The following is a 22385-nucleotide window of genomic DNA, read 5'->3' on the forward strand; positions in this document are numbered from 1 at the left end:
TGATCCGTATTTGTTTAAATATTGTCCAGACCAAATCCTGAGGAGATGTGTGCCAGATGATGAGCATCAAAGTATCATCTCCTTTTGTCACTCACAGGCCTGTGGTGGTCACTTTTCTGCTAAAAAGACCACGACCAAGATTTTACAGTGTGGCTTTTACTGGCCCACTATGTTCAGGGACACTCACGAGTTTTGCAAAGCTTGTGAGCGTTGTCAAAAATTGGGAGCATTGTCCCGTCGAAATATGATGCCTCTGAACCCCATTCTTATCATCGAGGCATTTGATTGCTGGGGCATCGATTTTATGGGGCCATTCCCCCAATCTTTTGGGAATTTATATATTTTGCTTGCCGTAGACTATGTCACTAAATGGGTCGAAGCGATTTCATGTCGAACTAATGACCATCGCACGGTCATTAAATTCTTGAAAGAAAACATCCTTTCCCGATTTGGAACGCCTCAAGCTATCATTAGTGATGGGGGCTCACACTTTTGTAATAGACCATTTGAGAGTTTAATGAAGAAATACGGTATCTCTCATAAGGTGAGCACCCCATACCACCCACAGACAAGCGGGCAAGTTGAGATTTTCAATAGGGAGATCAAACACATTTTGGAAAAAACGGTTAACCCTGACCGTAAGGATTGGTCAATTCGATTAACCGATGCCTTATGGGCGTACCGTACTGCTTTTAAAACCCCTATTGGAATGTCTCCCTTTAGACTTATCTATGGGAAAGCTTGCCACTTGCCTGTGGAGTTGGAACATAGAGCCTACTGGGCAATCAAAAGTTTGAATTTCAATTTGGACAACGCTGGCTCGCTACGCAAACTTCAGTTAAATGAACTCGAAGAAATCCGGAACGACGCTTATGAGAACTCGAGAATTTACAAGGACAAGATGAAGGCGTTTCATGACCAACATATTTTACGAAAATCATTCACGCCAGGCCAGAAAGTCCTCTTGTATAACTCTCGATTACATCTCTTTCCGAGTAAGCTTCGATCTCGTTGGACCGGCCCTTTCACTGTTATCACTGCTTACTCTCATGGGGCCGTCGAGATAAGAGACCCCGACAATGGCAAGGAGTTTAAAGTAAATGGACATCGCTTAAAGCCATTTGTCGAGAAATTTAATTCAGAGGACATGTCCATGCCTCTGACTGATCCTGTTTACCAGGATTGATCTCCTAGTCTGATGGAGGTATAGGTAGGATTCCTGTTTTCATAGGAATAAGATAGTTTCCTTTATTCTGTTTTAGGATAGACGGTAAACTTAGCGCTCCTGGGAGCCAACCCAGCTTTTCTTTCTGTTTCATTTTCCTAGTTAGTTAGTTCAATGTTTGTGGGTAACATTGCTGCAAACCCTCACAAGACTACAACTCGTCCACTAGGGGCAACCTAGGGGTTTAAAGGCTTGTTGCATACGCTAAATGCAATCGAGAGTACCTGCGAAAGTGGTGTAGGTAGGATTTCATTTTTGTTATTTTTATTTTTATTTTACTGGTTTCTCTCTTGTGTTGACCCGATCTTACGTAGATATCTTTGGAAAGCCTTTTGATTCTTTCGTCCAGGTACTATCTTTCCATCACTCCTCTTATATTTTTGTTGTCCCATGTGCATTGCATGCTTATTTCTTTTACATTGAGGACAATGTAGATTTTAGGTTGGGGGTGGGAGATTAGGTTTCCTAATCTGTGTTTTCTTGGTCTTGAGCAAAAATTGTGAAAATTTTAAATTTTTATGGAATTTCGTATGAATTCAAAGTGATTTTGACGGCCATCTAGGGCACTTGGAATTACAAGATGAGTGATGTTGGTAATTTATGACTCTTAGATTCAGTTATTTATTATATTAGATTTCACAGTTAAGTTTGAAGTGTTAATCTCTGATTAGAAGTTGTAAACATTGATTGAGTTATGATCTCACATGTCACATCTCGCTTTCACATTAAGGTTTCAGTTTGATATTGAAGGATTTACTTAGTACTCACTAAGCTTGAAGGGAACCAACCTGAGAAATTGAAAGGATTGGGCGAATGATCTACACCATAGGTTTGCTCCCTATAGGTGTAGATTTAATTCCCTATGAATGATATGTGAAAAATTTAGGTGTACAGTCTTCATCATAGGTTTGCTCCCTGTAGGTGAGGATTTGATTCTCCTTCTTGACGTTACTTTTAATGGAAAAATTAAAAGCTAAAAGAATGAAAAGATGATCTATGAGGCAAGTTTTGGTTATCATGAATCTTCTTATTGGTTACCAGTGATATCCTAAAATAGAGAAGTGAATTTTAATGATGATAAGCTGAGATTACACTGTACGCTCATAGATCTCAATGATTAGAATTTTTCTAATTAATGGAATAATACTTTGAACTTGACTATGAAGTTTACCGTGCGCTTGAGTCTAGGAGGAAGTAATATCCAACATTCATGAATCTGGGAATTCTCATATCTGGATTATTCTACAAAAATCACGCGAGTTTATAGAAATTGTTCTGTAATTCTCAACTTACTTTTCGCATATTTTGCTCGGGACTAGCAAAATGCTGGTTGGGGGTTGTGTTGAGGGTCAAATATTGCATATCAGACCCATTTATTGCATGGATTTACAAGCATGATACCGTTTAATAGCCTGATTTAATCGTGTTTGTGATGCAGAGTGTATTTACAAGCATGAACTGAAAAAGGGTGCTTAAACCATGGATTTGACGCTCTGATGACACCCAAGGCAAGGGACGGACTCCAGGGGACCAAGATCGATGGAATTACACACTAGGGATCCGAGGAAATCAAGTTATTCACGTTAAAGAGGCCCGAAAATGGTGAAAAATGCAAGATCATATAGTTCTCGCCATCTGATTGGCTCAAAACTTCATACATGGCCTGAGGGCCATAAATTAACCGTACATATCAAATTTTAGCCCTTGGATCACTATGGAAGTGCCCCAACTGACAGATCAGCCCATAAACCGTTGATTCTGGGCCCACCTGATATCTGGAACTGTCTCAACTTTGGTCTCAGCGGTTTAAATTAGATGAGGAAACAAATGGATGGATCGGATCTTGCATATACATTACAGTGGGTCCCGTATAACCAAAGTGTGTACATGAGGTACACATGTGCCGAGCCGCACCGTACCGTGTATAACGGGTCAGCGCGGCTGACCCGTATCTTCTTCATTAAAACGGCAATTGCCGCATTAAGCTGTATAACGGACGGAAACTGTCCGTTTTTGCGGACGCAAGTGGGCCCCACCCATGGCCTGTACGGATAATCCAATCCGTCCATCGTGTAGAGGGCCACGAATTCATCGAACCCATGCTGAGCTTTTGGACCCATGCAATCACACATGCGCGATACAGAGGCCATAAGTGGACTGCCCTGCAACGTTCAAATTGATGTTTGGATGATTTCTTCTCTGATTCTTAGTCAATAAACATGAAAAACCATCCATTTCTTACCGAAATTTCGAGGGTAATCTAATGGACGGGGTGGATTTCCTTGAAAACACCCCTGTGGGGCCCACCGATCACGTCAGCGCCGGACGTGCGAAAGGCTACGCACGTCCGCGAAATCGGACTTTCCAGGCAGTTGTGGCCCACCATCTTTGATCATATGGCAGATCTGAACCGTCCATCGTGTAGGCCAGCCAAAACACTTCCAAGAGACGCTGATTTTACAGAAATAATGCAAGGAACGCGAGAGTTATGAAGCCCCAAACTTGGCTGCGAAAAGGCTTTCGCTGCGCCTGCGATAGCTTCCCAAATCCGATTTCCACCACTCCAAAAGCTATAAAAAGAGTTCCAAACGTGGAGAAGAGGGAAGGCTTGAATAGGGGACGTCAGATAGAGAGAGAGGCGGAGAGAGAAGTGTTTGAAATTTTTATGTATTTTTTCTTTATTTTTCTTCTTTTTTCTATGATTATGTTAGGCTAAATCCCTTAGCTAGGGCTAAGAGGTGAAGCTTGTGGCGTGATGGGAGCTTCTACAGGTTTGATTGAACTGAACTGATTGACTTTGTTTGATTTAAGAAATTCTTTTAGTCATTAATGATTTGTTGTGATTTAAATTACAGTAGATCTGTGATGGCTTGAATAATTCCTTTCCTTTTATTTTGATGTTCAGAAACCCTGTTGTTCGCCATCGTCTCATAGACATGGGTGGATGATGGGATCCTTCCTAACACCCATACATCTTTTGGTTGGTTATGGATTGGTTTAAGTTCTGTTGTTTACCTTGTCTCTTAGGCATGGATTTGTGATGGAATCATACCTAATTCTTATACCTTTCATCTCTTGAAACTATATCAAGTAAGTTCAGTATAATATCCATGAAGCAGGTATAAGATCTCCCTGATCTCTACAAGTGGATCCTCTGAATCCCTAGTTCACTTTCTCTGAATTCTTTAAGTTTAAATTAATATTTCACCATATTCCTCAAATCACAATTGGTTTAAATTTCATCTTAGCCTAGTTCTAGATCTGGTTATTTTCAGATAACGTACAGGTTTCAGTCCCTGTGGATTCGACCTTGGTCTTACCGAGTTTATTACTACATCACAACCCTGCACTTGGGGTGTGAACATATGACCCTCGAGAAGTTTTTAATGATGAGAATTCAATTATTATTGGTCCACTTGAGCTTTTGATTGCTTTATTTTTTAGCTCATTCCATAAAACAAGTTGGAAAAATGGATGGACGAAGTGGATGAAAAATGTACCACTCATTTTTGCGTATCATGCACCCGATTAGAGCTGAACATGAGTCGATCTAGCTTTAAAAATTGAATTGAATTGACTCGATTGATCTTGCTTTGACTCGACTCGCAGATTGGTTCGGGTCAATCCGAGCACCTAAACCTGTAGCTCGAAAAGAAATTGAGTTCGAGTTCGAGGTAAGTTAAGCTTGAATTGACTCGACTCGAAACCAAACTAAAACCCGATTTGCTCACATTTTATATATTTTATTTATATTATATATATGATAATATATTAAAAGTAAAATAGTTTAAACTTAAAATATCCTACCTCACCCCCCCCTTTCCCTCTTCCTTTAACCCTTTCATCGTACCCGATGCCTCATAGGCATTACAAATTCTATTACGTGCTCTCTTGGACTCAAATAAAAAAAAGTCAACCTCATCCATACCAAATTTAACTAGCCATAAAAAAAATTATAATAACAAGCCTATTATGATACATGAAAATTCAAAATAGAGAGAGTAACAAATTAGTAGGGAAGAAAAAGAGGAGAATGCCAGATTAAAAGCTCTGGAAGAAGAACAATTGAAATTTGCCTTGCAGAGGTACCTAGATATTGATGTCCTCCACAACATGGCCGAGACAGGGCTGAGCATGAGAAGTGAAAAGAGTTATAAAACAACAAAGTTTCTCTTCAGGCTCTCCTCATTCTATAAAATGTTAGGAACTCCGTATATATTGGTTCATAAAGAAGGCTTGAAAAGGTTAGCTAAATATATACAGGAACATGATGATAAAGTTTCACCACCTTCTGATTTAGAAGAATTAAACAATTATCTTAGAGAAGATAGCACCTCCAGATCTACAAACATAGCTTAAGTCATCGATGAAACTAGAAACACATCAAGTGGATGAGACAATGAAAGCGATGTTGATGAATCAAGTTCAGATGAAGGTGATAACTTTCTTATTTGACGGTCGGGAAGGCGCTCCTTCTGTGTGCCATATTAACAAGTTGTTGATGAATGTTAAGTAGGTTTAAGGTTTTACAATAACATTCCCATGTTGTTATTTGTTAACTTGTAATAATTTGTCGTGCACTATCACTGCACCTACCTCTAATCTAACAATCTTGATCTTATCATTTTAATAATTTTATTACTATTTTAATACAGTAATAAAATAAAAAATAAAAAATCATATAACTCGACTCAAACAACTTACTTGACCTGGGTCGATTCCAGCTCAACTCGGTTCGAATCAGCAACCCGAAGCGAGATTGAGGAATGAACTCAAAGACCAGTTAATCTGAGCTCGAGCTTGGGTCATGGTAAGGTCAAGCTGCGCCGAGCTTAGTCCAGCTCGACTCAGACTCGACTTTCTTTGCCCGACTTCCTACGTCTGACATTTTCTTTATCAAAATCAGACTTTCTACGTCTATCATTTACTCTATCAAAGCAGCGTGGAAGATATGGTCGTCATGGCCTAGTCTGCTTCGACATCTCAGTAGTGAGACTTTGGCTATGCTTCATCTATGATGTGGGCACTGTTTGAGTCGTACGCGTTATTCCTTACAAGCGGCATGTGGGTGGATCTGTCACCACATGGGAAGGGGATTGCCTCTCCTTGCATGGATGGACTCGTACGGGCTCTATGAGTTTTATCCATGTCATCCGTCATTTTTCCATATCATTTTAGGGTGTAGCCTAAAATTAAGGCCAATACCAAAGTTCAAGTGGACCACACCAAGAAAGTAGAGGTGATAATGACACCCACTGTTGTAACCTTCCTAGTGGCCACTGATGCTAATTAGCCATCCAACCTGTCTATTAGGTCACATAGACCTGGACGAAGGGAAAACACAAATATCTGCTAAATGAAAGCCTCTGTGGCTGCCAAGAAGTTTTTGACGGTGGGCATTCAATACCCACTAGGTGGTCCACTTGAACCTTCCATTTGTCTAATTTTTGGGCTCATGCTATAAAATTATCTAGAAAGGTGGATATATGTGTTTTTGCTTCTTTCAAATATGTGTGACCTAATTAAGAGGTTGATTATGTGTGACCTAATCAAGAGGTTGGATGGCAAATAAACATTATAGTGGACCCTCCAAAGTTTTTAATGGTAGGCATTCAATCACCACTGTTTCCTGTGGTGTGGTCCACCTAAGATTTGGATTTTTGTTTTTTGGGCTCATGTCCTAAAATAATGGTCTGAAATGGATGGATGGTATCGATGAAACACATACATTATGGTGAGACCCACATAGCATAGTCCAGCAGCCAGGTTGCTACTGATAGTGCCAGGATGCAACCCACATCCACAGCATCGGATCGGGTTGTCCTGAATTTGAAGACCGGGGACGAAAAACCAGCCAGATCCACATGTCATGTGGGCCACACCACGTGAACAATGGGAATAGGATGCCATCCATAGCTTGGTGCATGAGGACACTATGATGTGTATCTTTCATCAAAACCGCTTGTAACTTACCAAGATTAATTGAAGATAGAAATTCAGCTGAGCCAAACTCAGACAGGCTACTAGAGGTTTTAGGGGCAATTTTATATTGCTCCCATTGGTGTGGCCCACCGGATTTCTCTATCAAGCCAGTATATTCCGTGAAGGACGCGGATTGCCTGGGAAACGCGGATTGCCTGGGAAACCCTTTGGCAGAAACTACAAGAAACTAGGTGGGGCCCACCGTGATGTTTGTGAGAAATCTACTCTGTTCATCAGTTTTCTCAGATCATCTCAGGACATGAGCCCAAAAATGAGGCAAATCCAAAACTCAAGTGGGCCGCATGAAGGAAACAGTCACGATTGAATGTCCACCGTTGAAACATTAATGGGCCATAGAAGTTTTGGATCAAGATAATATTTTTATGTTTTCAGTTCATTGCAGTATAAGAATGAATTTATAAACGGTATGTATGAAATATAAATATGAATGTGTACGCCAGGGAGGTTTCAATGATAGGCATTTTGCTACCCATTTTTACCTGTTGTCCGGTCCACTTGAGTGTTGAATTTAAGGCATCTGTGGGACCATGTCGTCAGATGATATTGAAAAATGAATGGACGGTGTGATTCCTCATAAATTGCACGGTTGGCCTCACCTAGCTTCCCTTTCCAGGGAGTTCCTGCGAAAGCAATATCCGCGTCCTTCCAGGACCTCAAGGTCAGGCAATATCCGCGTCCTTCCAGGACCTCAAGGTCAAACAAGGTGTGCGAGACCCCATTAACAAAGTAAGAAAGACTTCCACCATTAGGATTTAAAGATTTGAGTAAGGGATTTCAGCAGGGAGTGGATATATATGGGCAGCTGTAGTAAAAGGTGAGGTTGAGATCTTCAGTGGTATAATCAAAGAGTGTTGAATTGAAGGTTGTATTAGTGGACAGCTGAGGACAAGTGTTGTACATAAAATCCTCATCGACAATGGTTAAGGTCTGGGCTATCTTGTAATCGCTCCGAAAGCATCTTTATTGAGTTCAAACTCTGGATGGCTACAATAGTCGTCTGACCATTTCCTATAGGCATTACCAGGACAATTTATCAAGATGTAAGAATTCTATAAAGTGGACCATATTGATCAATGACTAAATTGTCCTACCGGTTGGATAGTATGATTGGGAGTATTAATAGACTCCACTCAGTTGTGATACATACAAAATTATGTAAGAGGTGGTGTGCTACGATTGTGATACACAAGGTGTTTTAATTGAACTGGGATTACTAAATTTTTGTGGAGCATTAGGATAGAGTTTCGATTGGTTTCAAATTCCTCAATCCTCTAAAAATATATAAACAGAACGGGTCCAATCCTACATACAACAGAAACAGCTTCATTCCCATACCAGTGCTTCTCTAAATGTATAAGGTGCAGAAGGATACGGCATTGATGATCTTCATATGTCGATGCATAGTTCGGTCCTTTGTAATTCCTCATCTGGCTTACAGTGGGCTCATTAGTGGCCTCTACATACTATTTCCTATGGTGTGGTCCACTTGAGTTGTGGATCTGCCTGACTTTTGGGTTCATGTCCTGACATGAGTTGGTATAACTAATGGATGGAATAGATATCACACAGACATCACTGTGGGGCCCACATACCTTTTTGTTGAACAGACTATCTGCAACTAAGTGTTGTAGGAAATGAATAGTCATTTGGGACACGTCCCCATTTGATTGCCTATACTCAAAATAAAGATGGACAAGATGATCTTACTCTTCTGACCTCTTGCCCCATGGAAACAGTAGGTTAACCGGCTTGTCTCGGGCCAGGCCATGACTTGGGCCCAGAATGATAATCTCCCAATTGGAATGATTGAGATTCAATCTACATTCGCAGGCCAAGCTTGGATGGGCCTCCACGGCCACATTCCTCTTGAATTTGAATTTCTTTTCCCCTCCAAATACCATATCCCTCCAATTGAATCACATTTGCCCAATCTGTTTGAGCAGAAGATAAAACAAAAATAATTGGACAATGCATTCCTTCTAAACGTATTTTGCTTCTGCTCTTAGGGAAGTTTTGATAAACCAAACACCCATCTTAAAAATGATAGGAGAAATTGATTTTCCAATATTCCTGCCTATGTGGCACATTTTCTGATTTTTATTTTCTCCATCAAAGAAAAGTTACCTTCTAATCCTTCATACATATTACCTTCTATTTTATCTCCGTGCCTCAGATATGAATCATCTACAACACATGTTTTAGATGGCACATAAAACACCCAACGCTATGAGGCTCACAATGTTGTATGTGTAAAATCCATTCTGTCCATTCTCAATGCTAAGCCTTAGAACCAAAAGTCAGCTAGATGATGATGATAAAATCTTGAAAGATTTTTTAATAAAAAATAATGGGTGTTTGGTTTATCCATACTTCTGCAAGCTGAAGCAGAAATATGTTTAAGAGCAGTGCTTTCTTCAGTTACTTCTATTTCAAGATTTTATCCAAAAAAAGAAAAAAAGAAAAAGAAAAACGTCACAATTTATCCCCTCTCCAAACAGTCTCTTCAAGTACTTCAAATGTTGTATTTGTAGTTAAGGAAGCCTTGTAGAGAAGAAGAGTGCAGCCCAATATAGTCTCTTCAAGATCTCTTTTGTAATAGAAGTTTCATCAATCCAAGTGAAATTAAAAACGGGGATCAACGCATTTCTATTTAAAATTTCTCATAGAATCTCCCCCTCTATTCATATTTTGAAGAGACCCAAATAATTCAATACTCAACAAGTAGTTGATATCATCACCATTTTCTATTGCAATTCTTCCGTAAGCAACCAACAAAGAGATTTTTTTGAAAATCTTAATTGGGGTAAGACTCATTTTCATCAGGACCGTCCTTATCATTAAGCCATTCAAAATTAAAATTGATGGAAACATGAACAGAGGCTTAATTTACAACATGATAGTTCCTAAGATATCTATACTTATGAAAATTACATCACCTTGAATACAAGACTTTCACAAGCTCTACATTTCTGTCTCTTGCATTTTATTTTATTTTTTTGGTTTTTGTGAAACCAGAACATAGGATGTTTTTCATTTATAGACTGTCCACTAATCGAATAAGCATACCTTTTTCTTTTTTTTTTTTGGATAAACATTCTGTTTTGATTGCTATAGAATTTTTACAGGACAGAGACAGTTCAGACTCTCTTGCAGTTGACTCTTCAACATCACATTCCAAATCCACAGCTGAATTCTGGTTCTGCAGAATAGCATCAGAGAGTGTTGATTCAGACATAGAGAAGAGAGCCACTTCCACCACCTCTCTTTAGACAGCGGCCTCACCATCTTTCACTCTCAGCATTTGCAAGACCACGAAATAAAAGGCAGTTGCAAGAAATACTGTCAACAGGTAAAAAATGCCAGCTAGTTGACAACTAGGCAGTTTCTTCCTAGCTTCTCTCTATATTCTCAAGTGATTAGATTCAACGGCCACTCCGATCACCAACAAGACCTCAGCAACTCCAAAACAAACCCTGCAATTGCACCAAAACACTTATGTTGTGTTTGGATGCACAATTGATTTGAAATTTGAACATTCAGTTTCATCTAAGAGGAACAGAGATAAACAGTGTTTCCAGGCATTCACAATGAACAAGTATACCTAAAATTGCACTTCAGGTTTTTTTTGTTTCAAGTACAACTTAGAAGTAATGTCATTGCATGTTGGTGCAAGATTCTCAATATGAATGATAAGGAAATTGCATTTTCCATATTTCCACACTATCAGTCTCTAAATTGCATTTCAATTTGATAGCGCATCCAAACACATCCTTTGACATCATCATTAGTTTTAGTAATGAGAAGATAAAGACAATGACTCACTAGAACAGGACTTCACACATGCCAATGTGCCAAGTTTTTTCAATCCTGGCTGTTCATCAGCTCGACCCCACTGAGTACGTGTGACTGCCCTAAAATAGGACCAATCAGGTCATCAAGCTGGTCACAAGAATATGTAAAAATTGGGAAGTTATTTTTTATTTTTTATTTTTTGACCAACAGTGGTAGATAGACTCTGTTTCAACATTGAGATCGGGGGATCGAGTGTCCATGTGGTGTGTGTGTGTGTGTGTGTGTGTGTGTGTGAGAGAGAGAGAGAGAGAGAGAGAGAGAGAGAGAGAGAGTTTGTGTGGTGTGGGTGTGTGTGTAAAAATAATAAAATAAAGGTGGGTCACAAGAATATGGAAAATTTGGGAAGTTAAAAAACTTTGACCAACTGTCTACATTTGATCTGCTTGTGAATCCTACATGAGACCAACATGATTTTCAGGCCATGTCACCTTGTGGACCCACCTAGGGAACAGCTTGGATCTGACAATCACTTGCCAAAATGGCATGGGTATTGAGATTGTAGCCTTTGTAGGAGCCATTGGTATCTCCATTTTGTTCACATAAAGAATAAAGAGGAATCACAGGGCTGTTGTGAATTTGCAGAAAGCTTCACTCAAAACATGGATGTCCATGTCCATGGGAGCTTAATATCTAGTGTTTGGATACAACATTTACTTAAGATAAATGCATCCATTGGGTATATCCTCAATTGTCGACAAAAAATGAATATTGTGTTGCTTGAGGGAGAGGCTGCTACAAAGCTGTCCATGGACAAAAGCTTGACCTCTACATGCCCCCAACATACTCTAGCAAATGCAACCCAAAGTTACATAGCCCAGATTTCACGGAAGAGCACGTTTTCATTTTAGGACCCACTTTTTACAGGTCCAAATCCCGCTCATGAATGCCGACTTCACAACCTTAACATACTCCATCAGATACAACCCAAGCTTACATGGACATGGCCTAGATTTCAGGATAGAGTATGCTCACTCCTTAACATGGATGTATCATCTGATCAGAAGAAGAAGAAATATTTTTTTTTTTTAAAGGAATAAAAGAAAAGGAAACAGAGGACAGTTCAGGTTGATGATTCACCATCCTTCATGCTGCATGTTATTTAAAAGCTCTGTGGATGTTGCTAATGTCACATGAAGTTGGGAATGTTAGCATTCTCCAAACAATACATACATCCATACATTCATACATATACATATGAATATAACCCATGCATTATCATTTGTTCATCTGAATAATATTTTAAAAAGGAAAGGAAATACCAAATTAACTTGATCATCACAAGGAACAATCATGGATCTAGATTTAAAGTTCAAACCTTTCTGGTTGGATCAAATTCTCTTCATAGAGAAAATAGACTCAAACATGTGGTAGAATATTTTCTTGTGATATTGAAGCAGTTGAAAGACCTTGGCATGTCCTTGAAGGAGAAGATAGAAATGGCTTGGGTAGTTGTATAAGGCCGATTTGCCGGGGCTGTCTGTATGCACCATAGAGCCACTATGATCATCTTCTGCACAATGTCTTCATCCTCTCTCTTTGTAACTCCATGTAATCCTAGATGTCCATTAAAATCAAGATGCTCGTATATCCAGTGAGGGAAATATACTTCGCTGGTATTCTCTACTCGGGCCTCACTTTTCCTTCTTCCTCCGACCATTTCTAACACCATCATTCCATAACTATAAATATCGGACTTGTATGAGAATCCTCCGAAATTTCTACAAAATACTTCAGGTGCAATATACCCCACAGTCCCTCTAGCGCCCATCATGGATATGATACTCTCCTTCACACGGCATATCTTAGCTAGCCCGAAATCTGAGATCTTGGGTGTGAAGTCTTCATCTAGAAGAATGTTATGAGGTTTAATGTCTAGATGCACATTGCGTGTACTACAGCCACGGTGCAAGTGCTCTAGTCCTCGGGCAATTCCAATTGCGATTTCATATAGCTTTTCCCAACCAAGAGGATTCATTTCTCTTGGTTTTTCAGCATAAATGAATTTTTCAAGTGATCCATTGGGTATGAACTCATTGATAAGTGCTCTTTTTTACCCCTCCCAACAAAAACCTAGCAGAGTGACAATATTTACATGGTAAGTCCTACCAATGCAGGCGACCTCATTCATGAATTCTTCTCCATTGCACTTGGAATTGTTCAACACCTTCACAGCCACCAAACGACAATCAGGGAGCTTTCCTTTGAACACTCTACCATAACCTCCTTGGCCTAATTTATCATTGAAGGAGTTCGTCATCTTCTTGAGATCTGAATACTGATATCCATTTGGAATAAGGGATCCATAGGTCTTTTGGTTTCTTATTCCAAAATAAGATTGGCTTGGCCGTACAGCAGAAGAAGAGGAGAAAGATATATATATCCTAGAAAGAAGACTGCCACTCCCAATGATATACATGAAAGTGGTGAATGAACACAAATTTGCATTCAACCTGATCATATTAGACAGAGGATTAATAAAATATAAAATCATTTTAATGCAATAATACCGCATATGCCTTTTATTTTTTACACTGGAATATCTCCTCTCAACAGTAAAAGACAAATGAAATGACGGGCACTGATCTAAACATGTAAAAACTGCTAACATATACACAGGAGATCATCCATGAGGACAATGTTGGGATTGGGATTCTTAGAAGACGTCTGTCATAGGGCCGTTTTGAACTCTGATTTGGGCTGGGTTTGTATATGCTTGCATATGACAAGCGGGGTCCTGGCCTTTTTGTGGGGCCTTGCCCGAATGTCTGTAGATTTCTTCTCTTGAATAAATTTTCTCCTTTACACAAAAAAAAAAAAGTAGCTTTGTCCCTCCATATGTTCGCATGTCACGCGTCTGATATACATTGATCTTCCATCAAGTAGGCCCCATCGTGTGGATGCCATTTGGTGGGCCTTATTGTACAAATCAAATGGATGGGGCCCCACCGTGTACAAGGTCCTTAGCCATCCATTTGATTTGTACAATAAGGCCCACCAAATCTACAGTCGTTTGCTGCTTCAATTGGTAGCTGTGAAACTGAAGACAACCCAAAGCAGATTTTGATTTCATTTACTGTTGGGACTGGTGGGGTATGAACAAGTGAAGTTTCCTTTGAATGATTTCGACTACCAAGGCTTCCTTCTTCCACATAACATTCATTGCTTCGTGGGTGAGATTCATACCGATACCGAAAGCCAAGTGTCCAAAGTGGTCCTTGGGTTCTTCAAGCAATGAAGAGGTGGTAGACACTCTGGTCCATAATAGAGGTTGTGGTCTTCACAACATGTGATTATACAAACAAACATTGGGATACTTGAACTGATCATTGCTTTTGCAATTGACAAAGGTGTAGATTGGAGTTTTAAGATGAGAAGGGTACCAAAGGAGGGGTGGGCATTGCAAAATTGTAAAAGAAACTGCAATAGGTATTGGATTGCAAGTAATGCTCGATTCACTCATCTTAAATTACAAGCATGTTTTCTTCATTTCTGAAAAGACCAAAAAAAAAAAAAACTGTTTACTTCATTTTGCAGGGCAAGATGGAGCCCAGGATGTTTGCAAGCTTCTTTGGGAGAACTTGGGTTGAAACATTTGTTTCATCTCAAAGGTTAGAGATAAAAGATTGTAATTATTTAGCCTACCCGAGAGAAAAAGAGAAGTTATAGGTGGTGCCTGCCTGAAAATTGTAAATTCTTTTCAATCATCGACAAAGTTACGGGTGGTGTGCTCCCACCCTTGAAATAAAAAATAAAAAGAAAGACAGAGAGAGAAGCACAATAAGAAGGCAGGGGGTTAGAATATGATACCTATGGTAATCTTCCTCTTCCTACTATCCTTGTCTACAGTCCCACCTGTAGAATCACATTATACAGAAGATCAACAAAATATAAAATCATTTTAATGTAATAAATCCACTAACGCTCATTTTCTTACATTGCAATATCTGTTTTCTTGCTAGTAAAATGAAAATGAAACAATCGACACCAGTCTGATTTCCACCGGAAATTGATTATACATAACACATTTACTTATTGAAGCTCTGTTCCTCACCATGTGTTGACAGGCACACGTGTGATATGTATGATCCATCCAGCAAGTTGGCCCCATTGTGTTGATGACCATGTCCCAAAATTCATATTTTGTGGGTCGCATTTGTTTCCGGGGCTAACAGAGAGCAGAGAGGACCAGTTTTAGGGCAGAGCTATTACACGGTGGGGCTATGTAATGACTTCAATCAGCTGTTACACCACACGTGTGATGCACACGCACGTGATGAAGTTCACTATGTGGAGCTTTACATGCATGTTCCAATGATCAATCCCTTCAATTGAACCATCGGTTCCAGACCTGAAGATCTAAAAGTGACATGGAGAAAGAGAAGAAAGCCTACTATCTTCAGCTCCTTCAATAGGTAGCTGCAAAGCAATGAAAATGACGAGCAGATATATATATATATATATATATATATATATAGACACACACACACACACACCATGGGGATTAGTTGGGTATGAACAAATGAAGTCCCCGGTAGAATTTTGTCAACTACAAAACCTTCCTCTTCTTTCGTAACATTCAATGCATTCTTGGGTCCCACTCCATTCAAGATGGAAACTCAATGCCAATAGACTGAAAAGGTCCTTCGGCACATTTGGGTCGAGCTCCGGAAGAGCCAATGGAAAGTGAGTTACCAAACAATCACTCTGTTGAAGAGGTGATAGATCATGAAGAAGTAATGGAAAGTGAGTTACCAAACAATCATTCTGTTGAAGAGGTGATAGATCATGAAGAAGTGGTAGATCCTCTGGCCAATAGTAGATAATGCGGTCTTCACAACCTCTGTAATTATATACACCCTTATAGGAATCATCGAAAAGAAGCTGATGATGGCGCTGACAATTGACAAAAGGTGTAGCTAGGAGATTTAAGATAAAAGCGAAGGAAAGGAGAAGAAAGCAAGATGAAATTGTAGAAGGCATTGCATAAGTCAGACTGCGAGTGATTGTAGAATCCCTCGTCTCGAATTACAATCGTGCTTTCACGATGCAAGATATCTTTGACGACGTACGACCTTCCCAAATCCTCAAATTGGATGGTTGGTTTTATGAAATTGTTGCAATTGATGGAGTATAACCCGCATTCAGGATTGGTGATATTTGAGAAGGGGAATCGGATCTGAAATAGCTCTCAGCAGTCGACCGGAGGACAATGTGGGTTGGGTCCAGGAACGGTACTCTTTTCTAGAGGTGAGGGAAGAGCAAGGTGGGAGAGAAAGGAATGGAGAGCGAAAGAAACTGCCATACTGAATTCGCTCCACAACACTGAGCTACTTCTTCATTTGACAAAGAATGATAAAACGATGGAAACGGATTGGCTACTCCGCTGGTTGTGCTCTGTGGGGACCACCATGATGTATGTGTTTCATGCATTCTATTCATATATTTTTCTAGATCATTTTACGGTATGAGACAAAAAATTAGGTATATCCCGATCTCAAGTTGACCACATTACAGGAAGTAGTGTTGAATGAATGTCGGCCATTAAAAACTTTTTAAGGGGCCATAAAAGTTTTGGATCAAGATGATCTTTGTTTTTTTCCTTCATCTGGATTTGTATGACCTAATCAACATATTAGATGTAAAATAAACAGTACAGTGGGTGGGCCTTAGGAGTATTTTAATGGTGGATATTCCATCACTATTGTTTTTCCGTAGCGTGGTCTACCGAGATTTATATCCCTCTCAATTTTTTGGGATAAGCCCGAATATGATCTGTAAAACTGGATCCACGGCTTCCCCTTTCAAAGAGGAGCATTAATTTTCTTGATTTTTTGTTTGACGTGGACCATGACTTGGCGGGTGATGTGGAAGCCTTGCATAACGGCCGGGTCGCGGATTTCGTGCGAAAGCCTTTCACAGGAAGTTCCTCCCCCGGCATGCTACCATGAGTATACTATAATGTTTTTGAAAATTCCACCCCATTCATCCGTTTTTTCGTATCATTTTAATAAGTGAGACCAAAAATCAAGTGGATCAAAAACTCAAGAAAGCCATACAAAAAGGAAAATGGAGAAAGAGTTCTCCACCCTTGAAACTTTCCAAGGCTCCATCTGGATGTTTGTAAGCCATCCAAACTGTTTATAAGTTCATTTCCACTGGGATAAAGTGAAAATACAAAACTATTAGCCTTATAATAAACTTTTGTGGCCATACAAATGTTTAAACGGTGGTCACTGAATCTTCACTATTTCCTCTCATGAGGCCCACTTAACTTTAGGGTCCACTTGATTTTTGGTCTAATGTCCTAAGTTGGTCTGAAAAAATGGATGAACGGGGTGAATTTTTCAGAAACATCATGGTGGGCTCCACTTTGCATCCAGTGCACGAACGCAGTGGTGCCACAACAAACTCCTCTCTTCTTAATATTCAACTGCCATCTCTCGAGCAATCTCTTCCTATTCAAATCACAAATGCCAGATCGAAACCGGCCGAACTAACGGTGGCACCATCTTTCAAACTCAAGTGTTCACGTACTTCATTCATGTTACTTCTACCGGTGGTCCGTTCTTATGTATACATGGATCTTGGGTCATTGGATTTAAATGTAAACCAATATTGGTTACTATTGATGCTGGAAAAGGGTTCGGCCAATGCCAAGATCCTTAAATAATAATAATAACTCTTTTTTTAAGCACATTAAAGAATAAAACACGGACAAGAAGGGAGATCAGAATAAACCAAATTGTATATAATCAACCAAACGATCATTTCCCTCCAAATTTTTCTTTTTTTCTTTTTTATTTATTTATTTATTTTTTACCAATCACCTCTCTCTCTCTGTCAACCAAATGATCACGAAGCTTCTCTACACTCCTTATAGAGATTCCTCGAATGAATGAGGAAAAATAAAAAATATAAATAAATGCTAATAAATTTGAAAATAAATTGATTAATGATAAAAAAAAAACGAATTCACAATCCTTTAAATAGTGATATCAAACTTAGGAAGAAGTCTCAGAATCAAACTTCAACTCAAACTCCCTAAAATTCAGGACTTACAATAAATAGTAAATTTACTATTTATAAACGCTCATGATTTCTATTGGATTTCCTGGTTTTTGGCCAAAGTAAGTGTCAAATTTGGCCTAACCACGTTATTATCCTAAATTTTCCAAGCACTTTTTATGTTGGTCACGACTCCTAAAGCTCAAAGGATCAAAGTTACGATCGAACTAAAACTTAGTATAAATAGTAAAAACAAAATTAAAATGGAGTTTCGACCCTCAATATGATGGAAGCTCACAAATTTGGCGTGGGCAACCTACAATGGCTGGGTTGGTTGGCTAAAGTAGTCTCTCCTACCCTAAAATCATATATTGTACGTTGAATAACTCATTCCAATTTGCAAGATATACTTGCTTTAGGCTTTAGATGGTCCTAATTACTTCCGCCTCTGACCGGGCCTTCTCTAAAGTATCCGCAACCGGCTCTACATCAGTTTTGTTGGTAAGAGCCAAAAGGCTAAATACTAGGGTTGCAACTTGGACATGACACTAATTTGCTCAACTCGAGTTCCGTTGGACTGCGAGATGGTGTTGGTTTTATGGTATAGTTTTTGAAAAACAAAAGATATGTGAACATCTGACCTCCCTGTACATAAACAAAGGTGTCACGTTGACTTGAATCTTAATTTCTGTGCATTGGAACAGCAGCTATTGCTAGACAGGCCATTTTATTTGGTTCGAATGAAATTTAGTCCCTTATTGGGTTATATTCATTCCTTGACAGGGTTAGTGCCCGATAGACCCTTTTTTTTGGTGCGAATGATATTGAGTCCTGTGCATAGCCCAAGGGGTCTGCAAGGAAAGCCCAATTCAAGCTTAATTAGGCTTGGATTTTAGCAGATTTAATCTTTTGGGGCTGAAATCTGTCCAAAGAATTGCCCATGGACCTAAAATTGCATCATGACGCTGGACCATTACAGGATATGCCCAGGCAAATGAGCTAGCTCCGGTCATTGATATCCTAGAATGTTACTTCTTTTCTTCAGGTAAGCTTCATGACGGGCGTTCTGTCGCAGTAAAGCGATTTTACGAGAATAACTACAAGCGCGTGGAACAATTCATGAACGAAATCAATATCCTCTCTCATTTGCGCCATCAGAACCTGGTCACATTATATGGGTGCACCTCTCGCAACAGTCGTGAGCTTCTCCTTGTCTATGAATTCATCCCCAATGGGACCGTCGCGGATCATCTCCATGGCAACCCTTCAAAACCAGCACTTTCACATGGGCCACACGTATGCGTGTTACCATTGAGACTGCTGATGCACTTGCTTTCCTCCATGCCATCGAAATCATATACCGAGATGTCAAAACCAACAACATTCTCCTTGACAATGATTTCCGAGTAAAAGTTGCCGACTTCAGCATGTCACGTTTGTTTCTGATAGGCATGCCACATGTGTCGACTGCGCCGGAAGGGACCCCTGGCTATGTGGACCCTGAGTATCATCGGTGCTACCAACTTACTAACAAGAGTGATGTGTATAGCTTTGGAGTGGTCTTGATTGAGCTTATATCATCCAAGCAGCCTGTAGTTGTCACTAGGCATCCAGATGAGATTAATTTGGCTAATATGGCGGTTAACAAGATCCACAATGGAGGATTGCATAAGTTGGTGGACCCCAATCTACAGTTCGAATCGAACAATGCCGTAAGGAGAATGATTATATTGGTGGCTGAGTTGGCTTTTAGGTGTTTGCAAGATGATAAGGAGATGAGGCCTTCAATCAAGGAGGTTTTGGAGGGGTTGAGAAGAATTGGGAATGAGGATTATAAGGTGGAGAAGGTGGACCCTCCAGATGCCTTTGACATTTCATCACTGGATAAAACTGCATCACTGTCACCGTGACCAACACATGGATCAGTTTATCTACCACATCTAATGCTAGTGACTAATGCATATGACAAATGCAATTTTACTTGTAATATGATGCATCACGCTAAAATATATACAATTGTTTTGTTTTCTTCAAATCCATACTGCATTTGGATGCAATTGAGAAAGAAATTATCATATGACATTGAAGTCTCAGAACTTGTTATGATCATGACGAAGAAGATAGAAATGGCTGGGGTGGCATTTGCAAGTCATCAAGGCTTCCTTCCAGCATCTCCACCACCCTACTCATTGAAGGCCGATCTGTCGGGTTGGTTTGGATGCACCATAAACCAACTAAGACCATCTTCCTTGCTGTTTCTTCTTCAACTTTTGTTGCAATTCCATGTAAACCTAGATTTCCATCTTGATCAAGATGCCTGTATGAATTGAGACGGTTGTATATCCAATGAGGAAAATATACCTCGCTGGTGTTCTCCACAAACGGATCAATGTTCTTTCTTCCTCCAACCATTTCTAGTACCATCATACCATAGCTATAAACATCTGACTTGTAGGAAACACCTCCAATGTTTCTACAATATACTTCAGGGGCAATATATCCAACGGTCCCCCTGGTACCCAACATAGATACAGTACTGTTTTGTGTGGGGCACAGCTTTGCTAGTCCAAAATCTGAGATCTTGGGGCAGAAATCTTGATCTAGAAGAATGTTATGCGGTTTTATGTCAAAATGTAGAATGCGTGTGTTGCAACCACGGTGCAAGTACTCTAATCCTTGAGCTACACCTATTGCAATTTGGTAGAGTTTTTCCCACCCTAAGGGATGTGATTCTCTTGGTTTCTCGGTGTAGATGAATTTTTCTAGAGATCCATTCGGCATGAACTCATAGATAAGTGCTCTTTTAGACCCCTCCGAACAGAAACCTAGAAGTGAGACGATATTCACATGGTAAGTCCTCCCAATGCTGGCCACCTCATTAATGAAATCTTCTCCATTGCCCTTGGATTCATTCAGGACCTTCACGGCCACAAGACGATTGTCCCGTAGCATACCTTTGAACACACCACCATACCCTCCTTGGCCTAAATTATCCTTGAATGAGTTGGTAATCTTCTTGAGATCTGAATAGGTGTATCTTCTTAGAGCAAAGGTTCCACAGATTTCTAAGAACTCTTCGACGTCATGAACGTTACCAGCATTGCCAGTTTTCTTCTTCCAATTTCTTCTTGAAGAGCCAGAAGATTTGGCTCGAATGAGCAAGAAGAGTAAGCCTGCTAGAAGGATACACCCTGCTCCTGTGGATATTATATGTAGAAAAAGAGAAGAAATCATTCACAAGTACTACATGATAAGAAATTCCATCAAGCTATTGTACATTAACACAGTATTAACACAGTTGATCAATTTCTTTGGATTATCCAATCAAAGTGATTCTTGAGGGACATAGCAATTGAAAATGGTGGCCACACAAAAAACACTGTCATGTTGGTTATTATAGAAAACATTGGTTAGTAGTTTTATTTGGAGCCTCCATTTCCACCCTTGAGAATAGGAATGGGATTGTGAATCCTACTACAATGTGTGCCGAAGGTCAGGAAATTTGTTAGGTTGATGCTACTCGTGTGTTCTGTGGCCCAAAAATAAGGCATCTGGTTATCAATGGACCGGCATCTGCCAAACACTAACCATTTTCTGCTTCTTTCTACCAACTGCTTCTGCACACGTGACCCACCTTAGATTTGAAAAAGTGGGATTTTCATGCCGAAATGCATACTCAGTGTGCCCACCAAATGGATCAGTACTCTTCTTCCAAATAGGTAGGTACGATTGATGCAGCTGTGATCCTAGTTAGCACAACTCTGCTTTAAACTCTGTAATTATTAGGGGGGGAAAAACAAATAACTGATATAATTGATTAAACATTTTAAACTCTGTTTACTTTGGAAGATAGGGAAGAATAACTCGTTTATATAGCAAACCAAATTAAACACATTTTGGGTCCCTACTCTTGCCCGGGTGGTAGACTCTCAGGAGTTTCAACTCCCGGTCAAGGGTTCGAGTACCCATAGGTGGTGAAATTCCACCAGCGTGAGTGTGTGGGGTGTGTGTAAAAAAAAAAAAAAAAAATTTAAAAATTAAAAATTAAAAATTAAACACATTTTTTTCATGTAACATTCATTTCTTCTTGGATGAGATTCTATCGAAGACAAAAACTGAAAGCCAAGTATCCAAAGTTGTCCTTGGGGTCATTTGGGTATAGGTCAAATGACCATTGAAACAATGAAAACTGACTGATCAGATGATCATGCTGATGCTGATGAAGAGGCGGTAGATCCTCTGGTCCATAGTAGTGGTAGTGGTCTTCTCTGTTAAGGAGGTGGATGACAAAACGTTTCCT

The 22385-nt window shown here is 39.7% G+C and overlaps 1 protein-coding gene and 2 pseudogenes across 1 annotated transcript in view; all 3 read right to left on the reverse strand.

The window, feature by feature from the left end:
• LOC131227642 (uncharacterized) overlaps positions 1 to 22385 on the reverse strand; it is a 118722-nt pseudogene that overhangs the window by 72450 nt on the left and 23887 nt on the right.
• LOC131237607 (rust resistance kinase Lr10-like) overlaps positions 10298 to 22385 on the reverse strand; it is a 33137-nt gene continuing 21049 nt past the window's right edge. The window contains exon 2 of the mRNA XM_058235471.1: positions 10298 to 10701. The gene's annotated coding sequence lies outside the window, so the exon portion shown is untranslated. The remainder of the gene's footprint in view (positions 10702 to 22385) is intronic.
• On the reverse strand, positions 10592 to 13386 carry LOC131237613 (rust resistance kinase Lr10-like; annotated as a pseudogene).

This window comes from Magnolia sinica, chromosome 2, assembly GCF_029962835.1.
Source record: "Magnolia sinica isolate HGM2019 chromosome 2, MsV1, whole genome shotgun sequence".
Classification (NCBI taxonomy): domain Eukaryota; kingdom Viridiplantae; phylum Streptophyta; class Magnoliopsida; order Magnoliales; family Magnoliaceae; genus Magnolia; species Magnolia sinica.